The following is a 21,213-nucleotide window of genomic DNA, read 5'->3' as shown; positions in this document are numbered from 1 at the left end:
TGATAGGAGGGCGTGTGATCGTTGGGCTTTTCTCTCAGTTACTGCAGGGTCTTTACCTTACAGTATAAGTGCCTTGAGGCAAAAGTCTTTGTTACCATTTAAATAAAACTGAATTCATTTAAAGTATGTGTGCTTAATATGTCTGGACATTAAACTACCATAGTACCTGAGAGAACAGCTGACTGGTCGCTGGAATTATGGTGATTACTGGATTTAATAAAAAGATTGAATTGTCCCTTCTGCTTTTGCAAACTGAGCATTTGGACCCAGAAATGGTAAACAGTCACTCTTGAAAATGAGATTTAACTGCATTAACAAAGGAGAAATGTGGGGGAAAAAGGAATTAAAAATAATTTAGTAAAGTGAACTTTAAAGCACTTAATTCAAACATACGTCTAATGCTGATATACAAACACAATGTCATTAGTTACCAGGAACAGATGAACCAAAAGCAGGACACTGGCCCAACATAGTAACTAAATTCAGCTTTTGTTAGACCAATAGCAAAAATTCAAGCAGATGAACAAAGGTGCAAACAACACATTATTTTAAATAAATAAATCATAATTTAAAAGTGTCGCAATAAGAAAACACAAGAGCAGGAATAATGAAAGAGTAAAGGGTTAACAGCAGGTGGAAAACAATCACAGAGGAGGTTAAAGGCACAAAGAAAATTGCTAATAGACACAAAAGAAAATTAACATTCAAAGTAAAAAGGAAGTAACCATAGACTGTGCATGATAACCACCATGTATTAACAAAGTGAGACACAAAGAACTGAAACTACTGCAGTGAATAAAAATGTGACGTAAGTAAACAGAACAACAAGAATAATCATAAAGCTAAAATACCCAGAAACTCACACACAAGAAACAAAAACACTTAAACAATAAAATCAAAAGAGGGACAGACCTCAAAAACATAAAAAGAATAAAAAGGAAATATAATCCAGAAGTGATAAATCATGAAGATCTCAGGTAATTTCAGATGAAAGAACTCCGGCTAACGTTGCTCTGAAACGAACACGTGAAGCATCAACGTATCAAACTAATATTCCAAACCACACTTTGTTTTTCTTCTCGTGAGAATGATCTAATTACTTGTGGGTGAAATGTGATGAAAAATTGAACTGAACTGTCTTACAGAAATGAATTTGAATTTTCTTTAGATCCTGTGTTGTCTCGATGTGTTTTGTCAGTGTACACTTAGCTTCACAGTGACATATGCTAAATGTAAAGTCCTGGTCTTCTGCTTTTTCCATTACTTATCAGCCATAAACATAGACAGAAGATATATAGCCTATTTAGTCTTTTGATTGGGACATCATCTATGCTTTGAGGAGACGTGTTCCCTGTCAGGGTGAGATACCTAAACTAATTGATCAATGGAAAGTGCACAGGATGAGAAAGAGCTTGTAAAGTCAAAGAAACTCTCTGTGAGTGGATGTGGTTGGGATTTAGAGGAGGCAGAGATGGGAGATGCTGTCTTTGATGTCTGATCAAGGCAATGTATTCATCAACTTCTGAAGGTGGTGCAGCACTCAAAAGTTTACTTCCCACTTCTGTTTGTGCTCTTCGATCATCCATCAACACAAGAACGTGCCTATATGAGGCTCATGCAGTATATTTATTTGACTCATGGTTTATGTCTCCCTTTGATGTCAGTGAATCCTAACAAACTGAATCAGCATCACTCAGACGGAGTTTTGTTTACATTTTTACTGTAAACTGGAATCAGTTAACTCCAAAAGTATATCCACACGTGCCAAGAAAGAACTCATTGTGGTCTCAGCCATTACATCCTGGTAATTAATCAAATAATTATTGCTATGCTGATATGATCTTTATAGAGAGCTCTGACGACTACTGTGTGGTTGTGACTGACAATCCGCTCGTCCCTACCAGGACCCGCACAGGCTTTACAAACCACAAAACCAAAGTTTAATATAAAAGCAGAAAAACATTTATGTTGAAAATGCATCAACACTGAATAGTGAATAATTGCAATAACTATACAACTAATAAAAGTAAAGGTAATAGATAAAATGTTTCAGTTACACTTGCTAAGCACTTAATTTCTCTGGGGGCAGCCGCTCCTTTTGTGGACTTTTGTCGACACTATAACACACTTTGAATGACAGACCGCTCATTTTCATAATTAAGCAGAAATTGATTTTTAAAAAAATGTAAAAACACAGAAATTTAGGAAATAAATAGATGGGTGGGCTGCAGAGGAGAACCCAGTACTGGCATACATAAACAGAGACATAAACAGAGACATAAACACTCAATATAAGTCAGATATTATGCAGAACATTTACAAACATTTACTACTCTTGCTGCATTTCATACCATGTTCATTTTTACTGATATTTAATATTTCATTAGTTGCTGGCTTTTTATCATTATTATCATCTCAGTCTTACAATAATGCAAACTGTCTTCTAAGCCTGATGTAGCATAAATAGCAATGAGCCCCCGTGTGTGCCAGTCTGTAAGCTCTGACTGAGCTCTGAGTTCTGACTTTTCCCCTGTGCTCCGTATTTTGTCCTGGCTCTGAATGTAGCAGATGGCACCAACAATGGGCTTTAAACCGACCCAAACGAAACCAGCAGGTAGTGTCACACCTTGTAACTTCCATCTTTATAAATACTGTCAGGTACACTCCTCCTTCAAACACCAGCTCTCCAGTCATAGTTTCCAGTGGCACTGCTGCTTGTGTCGTCTTCTTACAATTTAACAACTTTGCAGAAGCTGACAGGAATAATAAGCTCCTCTTTGCTCATTTCCACCAGTCAAAAACATCAGTTAGCTGTTGTATCGAACACTTCCATCTCTTTTACAGAGAATCCCGTTATGATATAAAGGTGGATCGAGCGTATGTTTGAGCATAACTAATAATAATGTCAGTAAAATAACATGAGAGCAGCTTCGTTTCTTCACAGTATTTGGGATTTTTGTTTACTGCTGGTCCAAACTAACTGGACAAGGACAGAAAACCTTTCTTTCCCAATCTGAAGCAGCCGAGAGAACCCAGACAGGGTCACTGTCCCCATGTTGGTCACATCGCCTCTTGTGATCTGTCGTGGCCGATGTGTCTAACGAGGCAGCCGGCTGAGGGCAGACAGGTAAGAGGAGTGAGCAGCGTGACCAGGAGGCCGACTCCTGTCAAATTAATGTCCTCCACTACGAGCCGCTCGATAAACTTTCCCAACAGCACCTGATGAAGGATGTCTTCCTACTGTTCTCATCGATCTCCCGCTCCAATACAAAACTCATCTTGTTGTTCTAATGTGACACAGCTCAGCCCACCTCCTGGCATGCTCAACCAATCACAAATAGATTTCTGTTTCCATTTCCTGTCTTATATTTAAAACCATTTTTATATCGGATTTACTTATTATGAGTTTGCTTACTGTTGTTATTGCTTTATTTAGCTTATTTATCAGTGATGCTTTGTGCAACATTGTGCCAAGATTTATATGGTGTGTGTGTGTGTGTGTGTGTGTGTGTGTGTGTGTGTGTGTGTGTGTGTGTGTGTGTGTGTGTGTGTGTGTGTGTGTGTGTGTGTGGGCGAGAGCGATGCCCTGGCAGTGTTTTCTCCTTGAATCCCTGTGTGTGTTCTCACCAGGCCTGGTAAATGGTCCAACTCCATGTTGAGGTGTGTAAGCAGTCCAGGTATTACTCATGTTGTGGGGACAAACATCAATTTCCATATTTACATTTTGGGGGAGCATCTTCTTTATGGGACAAAAAGCAAAACCCCACGACACAAATCACAGGAAGAAGGCTTCTCTTAAGGTTAAAGTGTCCAGGAAATGAATGAAAGCCAATATGAATCCCTCTGAAGTCATAGACACACCCACACACACAAACACACACACAGTTGTGTGTATGTGTGTGATGTCACGGACATGCAGAGTCAGCTGCAATCATCAACCACGACAGCAACATGCCTCACCATAACCTCAGAGTTTTTCTAAAGAGAATGGAAAACCTGCCAGATGGTGGCAGTAACATCCCCAGAAGCTATCGGCCAACTGGCTTTAAAAAAGAGTCAATAGCTGTGATTAGTGATTAGATGCTACTGTACAAACAGGACACGGGAAATACACGCTAGTTAGACCTCGCTGTTACTGCGTTGCGCTCAGTTTTGCCTAATTCTTCATGGATCCGATTCAACAAGGTGCTGGAAACATTCATCAGAGATTTTGGTCCCTATTGACATGATACTATTACACTGTGCCAGCTGCACCTCTGTGATGCAACTCTGTTGTTCCACTGCATCAAGAAGGTAAACAGACCAGTCAGTGTTATCAGTCTTCTTTGGTGAGCCAATGTGAACTTTAGCCTCACTTTCCTGTTTTTAGCCAATAGCAGCAAAGCCTGCTGTAGTAGATAGAGTGATTCTGTGAATCAGCAGTTTCTTAAACTTGAACTGACAACCATCACAGATGCAACCTCATTTAAACCACCTTTCTACCCCCCTCTGAAACTCGGGTGACAACATGTCTAAATGCACAGAGTGAGGCCATGCATGTTGGCTTTAACAAGCAGTTGAACAGATAAGTCTGTCAAAGTTTTACTAATGATTGTATGTGAAGCCGAAGACTTCTGCAACGATTTATAATTCCTGCCTAGAGCTCTTCACAAAATAAGTTGTAATCTGAGTTGTAACCTGCTATTGTAAAGCTGGCCCATAAGTCTGGAACAAGTATACACTGTCATTGCATAGTAGGATCAGGTGTATTCTTCAAAGCACAGCTGAGTAGTCATCAGCGAATATTAACAAATAATATTGCTTATACTTGAAATACCAATCTCAAATGGATTGCTGATAGAAGTCAGGTATGGACATCACCTCCAGATATTGACTACAGAGGGGTAACACTTTCTTAATGAGTTTATGGTCTCAGTTGTTGATTTTAAGTCTTACTGAATCAAATAGGATGCTCATTTTGTAAATTATAGTACAAGTTAGAGCACATGAGCACGCAGAATATGCTTTAGGGTTTGGCAACCTGATAATTGACAGGCTAGTGTAGGATCTGCAGTGAGGCTGTGCTGGTCTGTTGTGCTGAAGAGAAAATTAAATGTAAAAAAAACAAAACAAAAAAGAGAACCTGCCAATTTACTGGTTCTACATTCGTACTCTCACCTATGCCTCAGGGCAAACCTGGGATATACTGGAAGGATTACATTTTGGGAACGCCTTAGTGGAAGATGGAAGATAGAAGCCTGGGTTTGGACCGCTGTCCCAGCAGCACAACACATGGATGGATGGATAGTTGGATGGATGGATGGATGGATGGATGGATGAATGGATGGATGGATGGATGGATGGATGGATGGATGGATGGATGGATGGATGGATGGATGGATGGATGGATGGATGGATGGATGGATGGATGGATGGATGGATGGATGGATGGATGGATGGATGGATGGATGGATGGATGGATGGATGGATGGATGGATGGGTGGATGGATGGATGGATGGATGGATGGATGGATGGATGGATGGATGGATGGATGGATGGATGGATGGATGGATGGATGGATGGATGGATGGATGGATGGATGGATGGATGGATGGATGGATGGATGGATGGATGGATGGATGGATGGATGGATGGATGGGTGGGTGGGTGGATGGATGGATGGATGGATGGATGGGTGGGTGGATGAATGGATGGATGGATGGATGGATGGATGGATCGTTGGATGAATGGATGGATGGATGATGGATGGATGGATGGATGGGTGGGTGGATGGATGGATGGATGGATGGATGGATGGATGGATGGATGGATGGATGGATGGATGGATGGATGGATGGGTGGGTGGATGGATGGATGGATGGATGGATGAATGGATGGATGGATGGATGGTTGGATGAATGGATGGATGGATGGATGGATGGATGGATGGATGGATGGATGGATGGATGGATGGGTGGGTGGATGGATGGATGGATGGATGGATGGATGGATGGATGGATGGATGGATGGATCGTTGGATGAATGGATGGATGGATGGATGGGTGGGTGGATGAATGGATGGGTGGATGAATGGATGGATCGTTGGATGAATGGATGGATGGATGGACGGGTGGGTTTATGAATGGATGGGTGGATGAATGGATGGATGGATGGATGGATGGATGGATCGTTGGATGAATGGATGGATGGATGGTTGGATGAATGAATGGATGGATGGATGGATGGATGGATGGATGGATCGTTGGATGAATGAATGGATGGATGGATGGTTGGATGAAATGAATGGATGGATGGATGGATGGCTGGTTGGGATGAATGAATGGATGGATGGATGGATGGATCGTTGGATGAATGAATGAATGGATGGATGGATGGATGCCTTCTGATTGACAAGTTACTACCAACATGAATTTACAACGTCCGTAGTTTCTCCAGTCTGATCCAGACAGTGACTAACAAAAGTCAAGAGCACTTGAGACTCATGGATGACACCACGATGGCTGTATGTTTAATATGCAGTCTGTGTGCTTGCTGTGTGTCTGGGAGTTTTTCTTCTGTAACAAATAAAGGCTGGTTTGCAGTTTCACAGATTGCTGTTGAGCCTCTGTCAGTGACTCTGCAAATATTTCACGTTAAATGTTTCCCAGAATGGTGATAGGGTTTTAATGTGACAAATGCTGGAACTGCTGCTTTTCATTGATTGAGAATAAATGTGACTGGAAACAAGTTTTCTACCACAGCAACAAAGAGAAAGTGAGAGCAGCAGAACTATGTGCACAACGTGAGTCATCCAAACAACAAGTAAACAGAGGAAAACATCAAAGCAGCTCCAGATATCATATGAGGAAGATAAACTTAATGGATGGACACAGTTTGAGCTTCTACAAGTCTGAACCCTGAGTCATGTTGGCACGCGTCAGTTCAGTGGAAGTTTAGTCTTCTTAGACTAAGCTTGTCAAATTGAATTAAATATTGGTTTTTTTTATTATTTTTTTGCTAGGAGGAGTTAAAGTATTTAGTCCACCAACATTTCAGACTGGTCTAACAATTTTTTTTAGCACGAGGGTTTCACCTTCACCTCCAGTAGTACTGTGAGGCACTCCGGAGTCACTAACTCATACTTTTGACAAATATCTAGGACTGCCTTCCTGGACTTGCATATTGTCAGAAACAGGAATAGTTAGGATACCAGCTATAGTTCATGCATGCAATTATCGGGCTGTCCTTAAACACCTCAGCTGATCTGCAATCCTGCAGCAAGAGTACAAACAGGAACTAGAAAGAGACATTTCCCCCACTTCTCTCATTGGTTCCCTGTTAAATTCTGTGAAATTTAAAATCCTTCTCCTCAGATAAAAAGTCTTGAATGATCAAACCATATTATCCCAATGGAGCACTTTGCTCTCAGACAGCAGGCCTGCCTTTGGTTTCCTAGAGTTTCCAAAAGTAGAAGAGAAGCAGCATTTGGGAGACAGACACCCACTATACTTTTAAATTTAGGCTTCAAACTTTTCCTTTTTCAAACTTTCAACCTTTCTTTTTAATAAAGCTTATAGTTAGACAACCCTGAAATACTCCTTAGTTACATGTGGATACGGGTCCCATAAGCACCCTTCCTGTCTTTCACTCGCAGTGAATCTATATAAAATTGCAGTATCCTTCTGCAGGTGCTCTGCATATTTCTGATCTGGAATTACAGCTAGAAGTCTCTCAAACCTTTTCCCTCTCCTCTCTAAATAATGAAGGCAGATGTCCACCCTACCTGAGTCAGATTCTTTATCTCTGTCACCAAGTGCATCTCAGTGGGGGATTGTTGGGATTATAAATATATACAGTACATATAGGTCATATAGTATGACCTTACTATATGATCTAGCCTAAGATGAGGATGATATTACTTGGCATTATTAAATAGCAATGCTCTGAGCTGAACTTGAGATCCCAGGACATATAAGGACATTCTACATGCTGGTGCTATGAAATAAATAACCTACTGGTTTTAATAATATCCTCCTGTATAGTACATCCCTACATAAAATGAAAAATGGTAGCTGCAAACCTCAACTGCAGAAAATTAAGATTTTGATATCAAAGAAAAACATAAACTGCAGCATGCCATTTACTTTTACTAAAAACTCACACAAAGCAAAGGTAAACAAGATGTAAAGACTCATTGTTACTGACTTTGACAAGCTGTCCCTTTAATGTCCCTTCACGTAGATTGTCACTTACACTTGTTACATATTAGAAAAGTTATAGGGAACTGAACTTATTTCAGTGTCAACACCTTTCAATATCTATATTTCCTTAGTGTCATCTGCTGAGCAGCTCACTAATAGCGAGCGCTTAGCGACTGCTTCTGCGCATGACTTCAGGTGTTTAAGTGTAATAATAGTGGGAACACATTTATATTCATGAATGCAGTTTGCTGATACAGAGGTCCTCGGGGTGCACGGCAGAGAAGGCACTCCTTGTGTGATGCACAGCTCCTACACCAGACCAGTAGAGTCTCTCTGAACCTGCCAATGCAATGCTTGTTTGCCCACATGCCATTAACCAGCACACTTCAACCAGCAACAGTGTCTGTCAAGAGCTGCTCTCAATTCCAGAGCAACGCAAATTGTGTCTATTTTAACCTCACCATGCTAGGAGAGAAAAAAACAGGTATGGGGACAGTTCAGACATACATCTACATCTTTATTCTCTTCTCAAGCAGGTCTCATAGAAATGGTTTGTATGTAACAAGCTTGCAACAGCAAAAGAAAAAGAACATTATTTATTTGTTTAGCACGTTGCAAATGCAGAGAGATTTGTTTTCCAGTAAATGTTCTGATGTTCTTGCACAATAACCCATTTAATGATAATATTATCATCAAAGATGTAGTGGTTAAATCTATCATCTTTAGCTAGTTGGTGTTCGGGTTTAATCCAGAAAAGGTACATCGATACTCTGTATTTGTGGACAAAAATTGAGGTGGCTACTATGACATCACGCACTGGTTTTGGACTCATTTTGAAGCCTAACATCAGATTCTTTTAACCAGATTTAGTTGAAGTACTAATACATACTATTATGTTATTATTAAGTCATTAGCTAAGGCTAACAGGCTTAGTAAGAGGGGTGAAATGCAGTGACAGAAGCATTACCTGAATTTGTGTTGCAAACTTTACTCACCAAAACTACAGAACAAATTTCTTGGCTGAGCTGTAACACACAACAGGGTTTTTATTATTGTTCAGATAATCCCATTAAACTGGTCCAACTGGTCAAAACAACACAAACACAGCAGACCAGTCCACTTCAGTGATTGCAGTTAGCACAGCCCCTTGACTGGGACGCCTGTCAGTCGAAGTGGCGTTCCTGGAAGTGCACAGTTGTTGGCTTCATTTTTCCATCCCAGTGGTTGATTCATTTACATCAAAACAACCGTCCATTGCTAAAGGGCAATAACGCTTTTTTAAACGTCAGTCTGATTTTCCAATCTTCAAAATAAAAATAGGTGAACTACTGATCCAGCAGTGAGTGAGAACGCAACTCCCCGACCACCAAAAGACAGTCTTATCTCTCTTTGTTTAAAATTATTCTATATTGTAACTATTTAATGTTTTTCCACTTTTCCTTGGAGGACTGTGTCTCATATTCATCTTGACACGACTGTATTCCTACAACACCACACCTCTCACCACATCTCAGAGCGACACTTCTCTAGCATGTCACACACTTGTGTGTCTGCAGAGATCCTTTCCATCTTGCTGTCTGCACAAGAACAACAACCTCAGCCTGTCAGACCCAGAAACAAGCATTCTTACTTTGACATGTGAATTTGCCCTGTGGGATTACTTTAAAGCCATTTTGCAGTTTGCTGGTTACATTCTTACTCAGTACTGGACCAATCACAGCCATTTTAGTCAGTATAAATTAGTTAGACCCCAAAAGATGGAAAAAAAGAGCCAAGGTTTAAAAAAAAAATGCTTTATTAAAGTGTGTCATTAATTCAGTCAATACAACTGGAACACTGTGCCAGCATTGTACAAATACTTCTAATCATCAGGAGGCAGTTCTGTTGTAACTCACGGTCAATGTTTTCACTAATATGGAAGAAATTAATGGGCTGTACTTTTGCTTACTTAAACCAACCAGAAGAACACCAGTAAGTGATTTGTGTGCTGTAGGGATGTAGTGAGGTCCTCAGGTAGGTTCAGCAGCAAACCCAAAGTCTCGGGGGGGGAGGTCTCTAAAGTGATGAAATCTCACGAGACTCCCATTTTAAAATGACCAACTGATTACATTTAAAAGCTGTTTTGGCCTCTGAGTAATGTACACCTCCATAACAGTGGCAGGTAATTTGCATTTGGAGAGTAGTAAGGCTGAGAGTTAAGGGCACTGCTGCTTTGATTAACAGGGTGCACTGGGAGCTTTAGCTAAATGCTGTGTGCTAGGCCTTGGCTCTGTTAATTAAAGTCAGTGAACTGGTCCTCTCAACTGTATTGTTGCTAATGGTGTCTTTTGGATATGCCAAACACTCCGTCTTCCTGTGTGTTGAAGCACATTTGTCTTAATCCAATAGCAGATATATAGCATGTGTTTGCTTTGCATCTGTACAGTTTATTAATGATAGCGTTAGCTGATCACGTCGGACTCAAACAGACCCAAATAGCGACTGCTAAAACGCTGTCGTGATGGGTTCAGAAGTCCAAATGTAGTGGCCGACTTCACAACGCCTATGCCCAGCTCTGTTTTGCAGCACGTGTTGAACTAGGTTGTTGTTCCCAAAAGACAAAACTCATTTACAAGTGTTGAGTTTTAAATTATTCAACAGATTCAGCAGTGATTTACCTGCAGGCTGGCTGGAGGTAAACTCTGCTGTGCTGTCATCTTATCTTCTTATGCCCATGATATTAACAAGCACAGCAGATAACTTCCATATGATTATGTTTTAATAGCAAAACAAAAGTGTGTGTGGTTGAAAAAAGAAAAGTGTAGGGAAACTAATCTGTATTAATGAATATAAAGGACAAACTGAACATATCGATTATTTTGTTTGACTGACTGATTCATTCTTCAATCAGTCAGACGCTGGCAGTAAGGGGACCCATCATATGCAACAAAGCCCGAAGCAAATCCTTCAAATTGCTGACTCCATCTGATCAATATTCAGCACTGGAGGCTTTCTGTTTGAGCACAATCAGTCTTTGTGTTACAGACTAAGAACTGTTGTTTCCATAATTCAACATTTTCACTAAAGTTATTTTCTCTCCATCAGTAACATCTTGGCTGCAACATACAAGACTGACTCCGGTTGGTGGACGACTGTTTATTACTTACGTTTGTTTGCCTGACATCACTGATACAGCTGATACTGAGACGCCTCGGCCAGCTTTAGTTCTTTGTCACAAGAGTCTTCGTGCCCTCCTGGAAGGAACAGAACATCGAGTCGATTACTTTTATTTTACCAAAACACCCACAGGAACAGGACAGTCCTTAATGTTAGCATGCTGTGGGGTGAATGTGACTAATGTTATTACAGTGTTAGTATCCAGTGTATGCCTGCAGGCCAGCGAGATGCCACAACTCTAGAGCTGAGAGCCATACGGATGTAGTAAACCAGTAAAAAGAACTGGTTCTGTCTTTCTCTGCAGCTGTTTATGCTAAACTTAGCTTTATCAGTGTGCACCGTGTAGTGCAGCTAGATTTGATTGTGTACTGTCAAACTTCTCTTACAGGTCTGTGAAGATATTTACAGAATTGTGCCTAACCAACTTTTTTTTGCCTTAAATTCACCAGGAAAGCTGACACAGAATCACACGAAGTCCGCCGCTGTTCATTTACACAGTCAACACATTTGTTTGTTTAAGTTAACACGAGCAGGTTTGACCAAAAAGGATTTCTTTTATCCTTCTGTTCCTTCCAGGCAACATTAATATGTTACATCCAGTAACATATTAATGTTGCCTGGATTTAACTTTAACAGGAAACAGCTTTATTCACTCTCCTAAATCCAGGCTAGGTTGCCCCTCCTTCTTTTTCCTCCTCACCAAGCACCCTCGTTTGGACACTGACATAAAGTGCAGGAGTAGACGTGCCTAAATTATTTAAACATGTAAAATGTGGATGGGTGGTGGGTAGCTGGCTTCTAATTATTGAGCGATACTGTTACATAATTGCACTAACACACCACACACTTCACATCCTGGGAAAGGCTGTAAGGAAAGCTTAGGTGTGATATTCAATAAATGCAGTAAATTGTGTGATAATTAGCTATTTGGCGTTTGCGTAGTCTAAAACTACTGATGACCTGATGATTCCATATATAGCAGTAATGTTATGACTTTGACATTTGAATAGCACAATAAGTTCTGATTTGTATTTGGAGATTTGACTGCTGATAGAATCCAAATAATGACAGCGCTCATCAGGTGTAAATGAATATAATAATCAGAAGGCATTAATAAATCCTGATGTGATAACATCTTGATAGCAGCTGCAGACTCCATGCAGGAAGTGACACGTCTAATCTCAGCATCTCCTTTATGTATGAAGTGATGTTTCTTTGAAGTGATTACTTCAAAGTCCTGCTGAAAACACTAGGGATGCACTTCATAGCTTGATGCAAAACCAATAATATCTTTTTCAAAAGCCACAATAGAGTCTTTTGACAAAATTGTCAAACATATGGCCCATGAGCCAGGATGGGCCCAACCAAGGGTCCAATCCAGTCCACTGGATGGCTTTGCTAACTCTGAAAAGCTTTATTTTTGGACTTTTGTTACAAGCGTTTAAGCCATGAAAGAGGATTTCCAGACTATTAATTTTATCTCAGCCAGAGGTCTGAATCACTGTCAGTTTAACAAGTTTTAATGCCTGACGAAAGGCAAAAGTTAATCTGAGGAGCTGAGCAGGTGTATTTCTTTGATAAATACTCATATTAGGGAGGGGCAAAGGTTCCAACAACGAATTCAGTGAAGCTTCATACTGCTCTGTTTCAGACAGTTTGTTTACACTGGTGTCTGTATGATGTCATTAAATATGGCAGCAAGTATATGGTCTTCTCAGCCACGCAGCTCAAAATTATCCAATGAGAAGGAAGCTGGCTTTTCAGTCTATAAAGAGACAGAAGTTAAAATGGCCTGTGGTGAACCTATTATGAGTCATGAAAAGCTACTGTTGAGTCTGACTACAGAGTCCAAGAGTAACAACATTATTTGAAACAAAGGACAGTGAACAAAGGGTGAAAATGTAGATTAAATGTTTGCAGATCTCTGAATGTTTTCAGCCTGTCAAAAATGATGCAAACCGTCAAAGCTTAATTACAACTTTTCATAAAAGGTGAAATGAACAACGTTCAAGAGCAGACTTTCAACCTTACAAACCATCTTTTTACCAGATTCAGATCATGGCAGAAATATCTTAAACTAACAACACAGGAACTCCAGCAACACTTAAAAGTAAAGACCATAGGTGTCAAACTCTGGCCCGCGGGCCAAATTTGGCCCACAGCCTAATTACATTTGGCCCGCAAAGCCACACCAAATTATTATCAGAGCTGGCCTACTGGTATTATACAGCTAATATATATATTGTTTAGTATTAAGCTTTGCTTGTTCCACATTCAGTTTTTCAGCAAAACGTGTTTGAGTCCATAAGAAGAGATTCATTCTTATATCTGGAGGAAGATTTTTTTTTCAATAAATATTAACGTTAGCACGCGACTTTGTTCCAGTTTTGATTTTTGGCCAACTGTGTATTTGAGTTTGACACCCCTGGTAAAGAGGAACAATTTTATTAACTGACTAACATGTTGTGGCCTTCATCAGGGTCATAGTAATACATAACACATCTGGGCTTGAATAAAGGACAAGAAACAGAAAAAAAAGTCAAATTAACCATCACATCTCCATGTTGTTAGCGTCTCATCCTCTCCATGCACCTTGGAAGAAGGCAAAGTTGTGCCAGAAATGTTTGCTGAGAGATATTTTTAACTCCTCACCTCCTGAAGCTGTGGAGTTAATATTGGTCCCACTGTTTGAAAGGCATCACTGCATAAAGTATTGAGAATCAACATTTCAGCGCTGTGACAGCTGTTGGCTAATCCTTTATCAGGAACTTCATAGCATTACTGCTTTCTAATATTTTACTTGGACATCAACGCATCCATAGAGGGATTATACGCTGCAGTTCTGCCTGTACAATTTACATTTTGAGATTTGAGCACAATGCTGGTGTATCTCAGCACAAAGAAGAAAACCAAAGACAGGTGTTTCAGTGGCAACATCCCCGCAGGAAAGACTTTCTAGCTTAAGACCTTCAAATCCAGAGACCAATTCTCCCCCTGCTGAATACATTTAGAGAAGAAACCACAAATCCTGCAAGGATTGAAAGTGCCTCCCCCACACCTGCACACAAACAAAGGAAGCGTGTGTCTCACTGCTCTAATATTGCATTTTAAAAGCATCTCCTTCCCCATCTCATTCAGACTGCTTCACATTCAGCTGATTAAGTCCTCTCAGAGCCAATCAGAAGGCAGCAGCATGTGTGTCTGTTTGTAAATCTATCACTCCAAATTCCCCTCTATTCATACAGGTTAGTCCAATTTAAATTGCTTTACAGAAGAATGACAAAAATATGACAGTTTCAATTCACACAGTTGAAACAATTTGAGACTAATGAGACAAAGATAATATAAATTACAAGAGAGAATAGAACACTTTAAACATGAAACAGTGTAAAAGCAATTAGAAGGAGCGCTCACACGCTGGCTCGGTTACTACTGGAACATTTATTAACATTCATTAAGTTGTAATGTTTTGGTCTGTGTGACATCCATCAGATTTATGAGCAGCAGCATTTTCATATTTATAAATGCATAGGAAGAGTTTAGTTGGACCAATGAAATCCTTGCACATATGTTTGTCTGTAGTCAAACAACAGTATGAGCGAGATCATCAATATCTGAACATGGCAACAGATTCAAATCCAAAGCACAAGTCTAGAAGTCAAAACCGTAACTGTCTACAAAATGTTCAGAGCACCTGCACAGTTACATGCAGATTAATCTCCCTGAAAGTTAACTGACTTGTGTTATACTGTTCACGTCTACACTTCTGACCAGTTTTGTTTTGGATTTTGTTTTTTAAATAAGCTAAAATATTAAATTAAGTAAAAGTTATTTATTGCTCGAGTGACAATATCTCTAATATCTAGAAAGCCTTTATTTATCTCAGCTTCCACCCTTGGGTAAGTAAAACTTGTTAAATACTACAACAATTTCATCAGAGTAGAGGTTTCATAGTGGGCAGCGTCTGCATAATCCCTGTCCTCCCTGTAAATATACAAAATGTGTGTGTCCCTCAGGTCCTCTATTAAAGGTCTGGGGGGGGTCTGAGGGTTCTGTCCAGGATCTTAGCTGCTGTCTTCTGGGCAGCAACCTCGGATGTTGGCCTGGAATCTGCTGGAGAAACTCTTCCAGTTTGGGGGTTACAGTGTCTAATGCTCCTATTACCATTAGGACCACTTTGAATTTGACCTTCCACATTTGCTCCAGCTGTTCCTTCAGCACCTGGCACCCCTGGCTCTGTTTGCTGTCGTCTGCTTTCAGGTCCACCAGCCACTTGACATTGGTGGTATGTGACACCTTTTTGTCCCAGATGTTTTTCCAGTGTTGTTGAGTTTCAGCTCTGAGTGGCTCTGCCCTCGTGCTGTTATTCCCTGTAGATGAGAGAACACCCTGGATGGATCTTCAGAGAACAGGCCCTCTGCTTCTCTGGTTTATCTCTTCAGCCTCGTGGCCAGAGCTTTGTTTGTCTCAGTCTCAGTTATGGACATCTGTTTGTCACCCAGGGCCTGTCTCTCATGGCGACCTTGTGCACCTCAGTTAACCAGCTAACATCCTTCCAGGCTTCCTGGATTTTGGCTTCCAGCCTTATTCTCCACGGAGGGCTTCCTCTACCTGCGTCCGTGATCTTATACCCGAGTGCGTCTAGGATTACTTTGACCGGGGCCAATATGAGCTCACTGCTTGGGAATCTCCTTAAATCTCATTGAATGTTGCTGTTAATGTTATTACATAAATGCAAGTATGAGAAGTTTAGATGCTCCTCATTTAACATGAGAGGGTCAGATAGAGGGGTTTTTGGTTCTTTGTTTTCTGCCACACATTCAGGTGTGCAGACATTTTGCACAGCAAACATAAATACAAAAAAATAACAATTAATGATGATTCAAATTCTCCATTAGATTTCAGCTAACAGCTCCATCACATGTGCAGCTGGTGGACGCAGCTGTGAAAGCAGGCTGAGAGTCTCATTGGAGTCTCATTAAAACCTACATCAAACCAGCAGGACAGCGAGCCACAGCAAAAAAGGCACACGGGGACTAAAGGTAAGACTCAGAGTATCAAACAGCTAATTAATGGTGCAACAGGACTAAAGGGCACAAAGAGGACAATGACTGGCTCATTATTTACAAGCCTTTATCAGCTTTTTAATGGGGAAACCAGACCCAAATTGCAACAAATTAGTCTTGCCAGAGGTTCACAGGAACATTAAATCATTAGCAGGTCTGACCTTGTCTGTGTTGCTGCGTTTTATAAACTGCAGGTCTCATTAGACCTCGGCCACAAACCTAGTGACGCTGGACTTACATTTTTATAAAGATGCACAAGTATGGAACATAATTGATGGAAGGTAACTGAGTCCATAATGTTTCTCACTTTATCAATATACTCGCAGATTCCTTCAGTAAGATTATTTGAATAAAGACACTTTTAAAGACACTTGTATAACTATGCATGTGACAAATAATAAAGAACCTTGAACCTTGAACTTTGAACCAACGTCTCCAACACAGCGTCTTAAATTACTTTTCTAGAAAGAAAATATCCACAGTTTTTTATATGTATCAGACTGATTTTTCCATTGATTGTCAAGACTTAGGAAATGAAAAATCTGATATTCTAATAACACAGGGTTTGGGAAAAGTAGAAGTTAAAGTAGTAGCTTTATTTTATTTTTTTGCATACTGGTCAGATTCCTGTTGTAGATAAGTAATTAAATATTTTGCCAAATTTCTAAAAGTAAAAAAAAATAAAACAGCTATTATGAACTATTTGTTACAAAAACTGAGAATAAACTCAAAATTAAACTTTGATTGAATTCAGAGAGTAAAAAAAACTCTGTTAATAGTACTCACAAATTTAAAAACATAAATTTTCAGAGATTCAGCTGGAGAGAAAACCTTCTCACCCCACATAGACCGAGTCAGATTAGAGCCCCTTGCTACTGAATATATCCGAATCATCAATGGAAGCATCCAGAAGAGACGCTGCTGCTGAATCGATCTGTTTGGGAGAATAAAAATGATGTAAGGATGTCTTCCATCATGTTGTTGCACCTCAACCACAGCTCTTTAAAGAACGGCACTTGGGCCGGACAAGCGAGAAAACAAACAGCACTCGCTCATTTTTCTCTTCTTCCTCAGAATTTACTTTACTTTTAAAAATAATACTAGACAGCATTTACCCGTGTCTGATGACACAGCATTTTATTTCATTAGACAAAAAGGAAACAAGGTGGCAAACAACATTTTTAAGTCTGAGAGCCGAGCCTGGGGGTCGGATACACTCCTGGCCACATTTTTAGCTCAGTCTAAACCTTAAATGTTCCACGTGGTCTATTCAACTAATGAAGAAATGGAATTCTTTGACAACAAAACAGTTTCATTGAAGTTCATTTCTCATGAATTTACAGTTTTAATCCAAGAGAATATTCAAAAGGATCTTGTTCATAATGAACTCATTTTTTTCTCAGAATATTAGCTTAAGCCCCCTCCCTCCCCGTAACATAAAATGAACATAAGACTTTCATAAAAACGAATTCATGTATCAACTTTTTTCATTTTCACTTCCATTAATTTTCTAGCAGCCTCTTAGATTACCGCAGTAAATCTATTAAAGCACCTGATTCTCAGATTGGGCAGCTACTACAGTGAACCACTCTTTATGAATTTATGCCTCCTTATCAATAAGTTAAAAACATCAAAACAAATACAGTAATTTCCACAGTGAATGGCTGTTTTTACTATGATGAGCACACAGGTAATGATAGTTTTGCATTAAGAAACAGAGGATTAGCAAACCGTTGTCCTGAATACTTCTTCCATAATGAAATATATTCTAGGACCAATCATTAAGTTTACAGCTTCACCACCCGTTCCTCTAAATCTGGAGCTGAGCTGAATTTGCTGAATCTGTGAACTGTAAGTTTTAGTTGGTGAAAACCATTTCATCCAGTAGGAGACTGAGAGGTGACTGTTTAAAATGAGACACACACGTCGTAATTCTCTGCTAAATATTTCTCTTTAAAATATGTTTCAAAAGTATTTAAAAATGATGATTTTCAAGGCAAACCTCTCACAGATTCATTAGTTTTGTAGGGTTCATGAACCAAACACTCACATCTGTATATCAACACCCGTCCAAAACATTTGATACCAGCAGCAATTTTTAGACAGATCATAATGACTCGCACTGTAAATGCAGCCTTTGATGTGCAGCCAAGCCTGGCTGAACTTAATAATAATTTGTTCCCACACAAACGAGGATCAGGCTGCCCTTGAAAAATTATCTCACTGAGGTCAGAGTCAGTTCAACCTCATGTGCTTTTCATGTTGTGGAATGAGCAACCTACCAAATTAGATCAAGTTTTCTTCGCTGCGATTGTTCGCTGTTTTGAGGGGGATGAAGTTCAAACGGCTGATTTTGTTGACTGAAACTTGAGAAGAGACGGGCAGCTGAAAACACCCGAGCTGGAGAGTCATCGAGCAACCTTCCAGTCAAAGGCTGGTGGCTGCAGTCATTACACTGCTGCAGCCCAGCCTCAGCTAATACACACTGGGAATGTGTGTGTGTGTTTGTGTGTATATGAGAAAATGAGAAAAAGACAGTGTACCGTAAGTTTACTGGAGGCTGTACTAGTGCATACAACATCTAAATTTGTCTTCTGAGTGTGGGTGTATTTTTACTGTATCTTTAAATATTACTGTTCAAGGCACTAAATTTAAGAAATCGCTGAAGCTTCTAAAACTTGCATCTAAAATTTCACACTAGAACTTCACTTTGTTCTGCTGCCAGCACAAAGACATGCTTACAGTGCTTCAAAGCTGGATTTCATGAGTCTTGGTGGAGAGCTGATGCACGAACAGAAGAGGAACTCATCAAATTTAGATCCAAATCACTTTACCTAAAATATAAAGTAAGGGCATTAACCTCAGTGGAGGATGTGTTCTTCAACCGCCCTCCTACGGTTTGTAGTGCTATTTAACTGTCAGCAAGATTATGCAAAACCAACTGGGTTTCATGTAACTCAGTGGGAGGGAGGCGCCGCACAGTAGAACAAAACATTAATCTTTGGTGTGGCTCTAGATCGCTTTCTTTAAAACAGGACATTAGCTTTGGTGCTTTAGCAAGGCCCCAGTCACACAGTCCTCGAGATAAGACTGCTCGCAACCACCGGTCACTTAGGAAAAGCTTTAGTGCCCATCCAGTTGGCAGGCGGCTGCTGGAGGTTGCTAGAATCACTGTGGAATCAGCTGCTAAACTCCCAGTCATGCAGATACAGATACCAGTTTGCGTTCCCCTGACAACCACAGGTCCTTATGGAAAATGCATATTCCCTTACTGGTTGGCGAGTGGTTGTTGGAGGTTACTAACAGTCTTACATAAAATTGGTCCCAAAGAGATGTATAATGCTACACTAAAAACTCCTTTCAATTGCTTTGGTTGCCAGTAAGTTGTAACAGTTGTCCACAGTTTGCATGGCAGACGCAAACATTCCCCAACTACTTGTGGAGCAGCAGTGAAACTGGGAAACGTGGGACACAAACCATATGTGGAAGTAAAACGTGCAACTTTGTTTTTGAACTGTGGGAGAGGTGTGGCCCCTGACTCAGCTGTATGGGAGGGTGGTGCAGTGAGCTGAAGGCAGTGCCAGGCAGGTGAGTGGACAGGTGATGGTGATGGCACTGATGAGCATAACGTCGGGGAAGAGCAGCGTGTGAGACCACGCCCAGTAATAAAGTAACCAGAAATAAAGAGACACTCTGTGAACACTGAGCGTGGGCTCCGGTCTTTCTGCAAGAACGATTTCTACTTTTTCAGGTTTCACTGTTGCTCAGTAACTAGTTAGTAAGTGTTGCAGAGAAGTTGGAGTCTCATGCAAAACACAGGACACTGCAGCAATCTGCTAGCAGCCCTACCAGAGGTGTTGCCAACTAGTCTCTAGCCCTCTTTTAACTCTTTTAAACATTTCCAGCTGCTCTCGTGTCCGCCAGCTTAGACTGTTCCAGCACCTGAGGCCATAAAAGTCTGTCTGAAGCTTAATGTCCTTCATTTTGAAATGAGAAAGCTCATGATGGAGCTGAGAGTCCGTAGTGGTTCATGCACTGTAACCATGTGAGGTGGAGCAGGACAATAAGGTGTTTCACCACATATTTAATCTCAGCTCAGCTCAGGTTCACCTTAAGTCCCTGTAGTACCATAAGATTCTTTTTTTCATCTTCTGCACACTATGTTACTTCTGGGAACAATTTAATTATCTCGTGCATACAAGATAATTAAATTGTAGGAACAGTTAATTATCTTGTGCACATGGATATTCGCATGCTTCTCTAATAACGTTAAGATGCAGAGATCCACTTTAAACTAGTCCTCACCCAATGATGTTTCATTATGCCGCAACACAATTTGTAGAACTTCAGAAGCACACGGCCAAAACGTTTTGGAGAGAATCTGAGCTGTAGTTTGCTTTCCATACAGTCCTTCACACAGTCCTTTAGGCTGAAGCAAAGTGTAAGAGACTGAATCTCACGACACTGACGTGAAACAAAGTGTCAATCTATTAAGACGAATGGAAAAGAAAAAACAAATAAATGCTAAAATACTAAATATTTCTAACGTGATAATCAAACGGGATACTTTATCCTGGAACTAAATAAAACATGATGCTAGTCCCGGCCCACAGAGCAGGACGATGTTCCTGTTACCTTTCTGGCTCTGAGCCTGTCTCCTCATCAGATACTCCCGCATCTTCTTCCCCTCCTTCAATTACTTCTTCTTCACCATCTCCTCCAATCCCAGGCTAATACTCATTCCCATCCTTTTCCTCATCTAACAGCTCCAGATCAGATTCTCTCTCGACTACTCAGAATAAATTCCTCT

General features: G+C 40.3%; 1 protein-coding gene across 14 annotated transcripts in view; it reads right to left on the bottom strand.

The window, feature by feature from the left end:
• The window catches only part of ptprfa (protein tyrosine phosphatase receptor type Fa), a 340,154-nt gene that overhangs the window by 284,581 nt on the left and 34,360 nt on the right, over positions 1–21,213 (bottom strand). For 12 of the 14 annotated variants that reach the window (XM_040030501.1, XM_040030485.1, XM_040030531.1 and 9 more), the window contains exon 2: positions 11,328–11,414. The exons of the other annotated variants lie outside the window; for them this stretch is intronic. The gene's annotated coding sequence lies outside the window, so the exon portion shown is untranslated. The remainder of the gene's footprint in view (positions 1–11,327; positions 11,415–21,213) is intronic. 14 annotated transcript variants of the gene reach the window in all.

The sequence above is a fragment of the Simochromis diagramma genome, unplaced genomic scaffold (assembly GCF_900408965.1).
Source record: "Simochromis diagramma unplaced genomic scaffold, fSimDia1.1 OVJJ01000334.1, whole genome shotgun sequence".
NCBI lineage: Eukaryota > Metazoa > Chordata > Actinopteri > Cichliformes > Cichlidae > Simochromis > Simochromis diagramma.
Note: the sequence above shows the minus strand (reverse complement) of the source record. Positions and strands in the feature narration are given on the sequence as shown.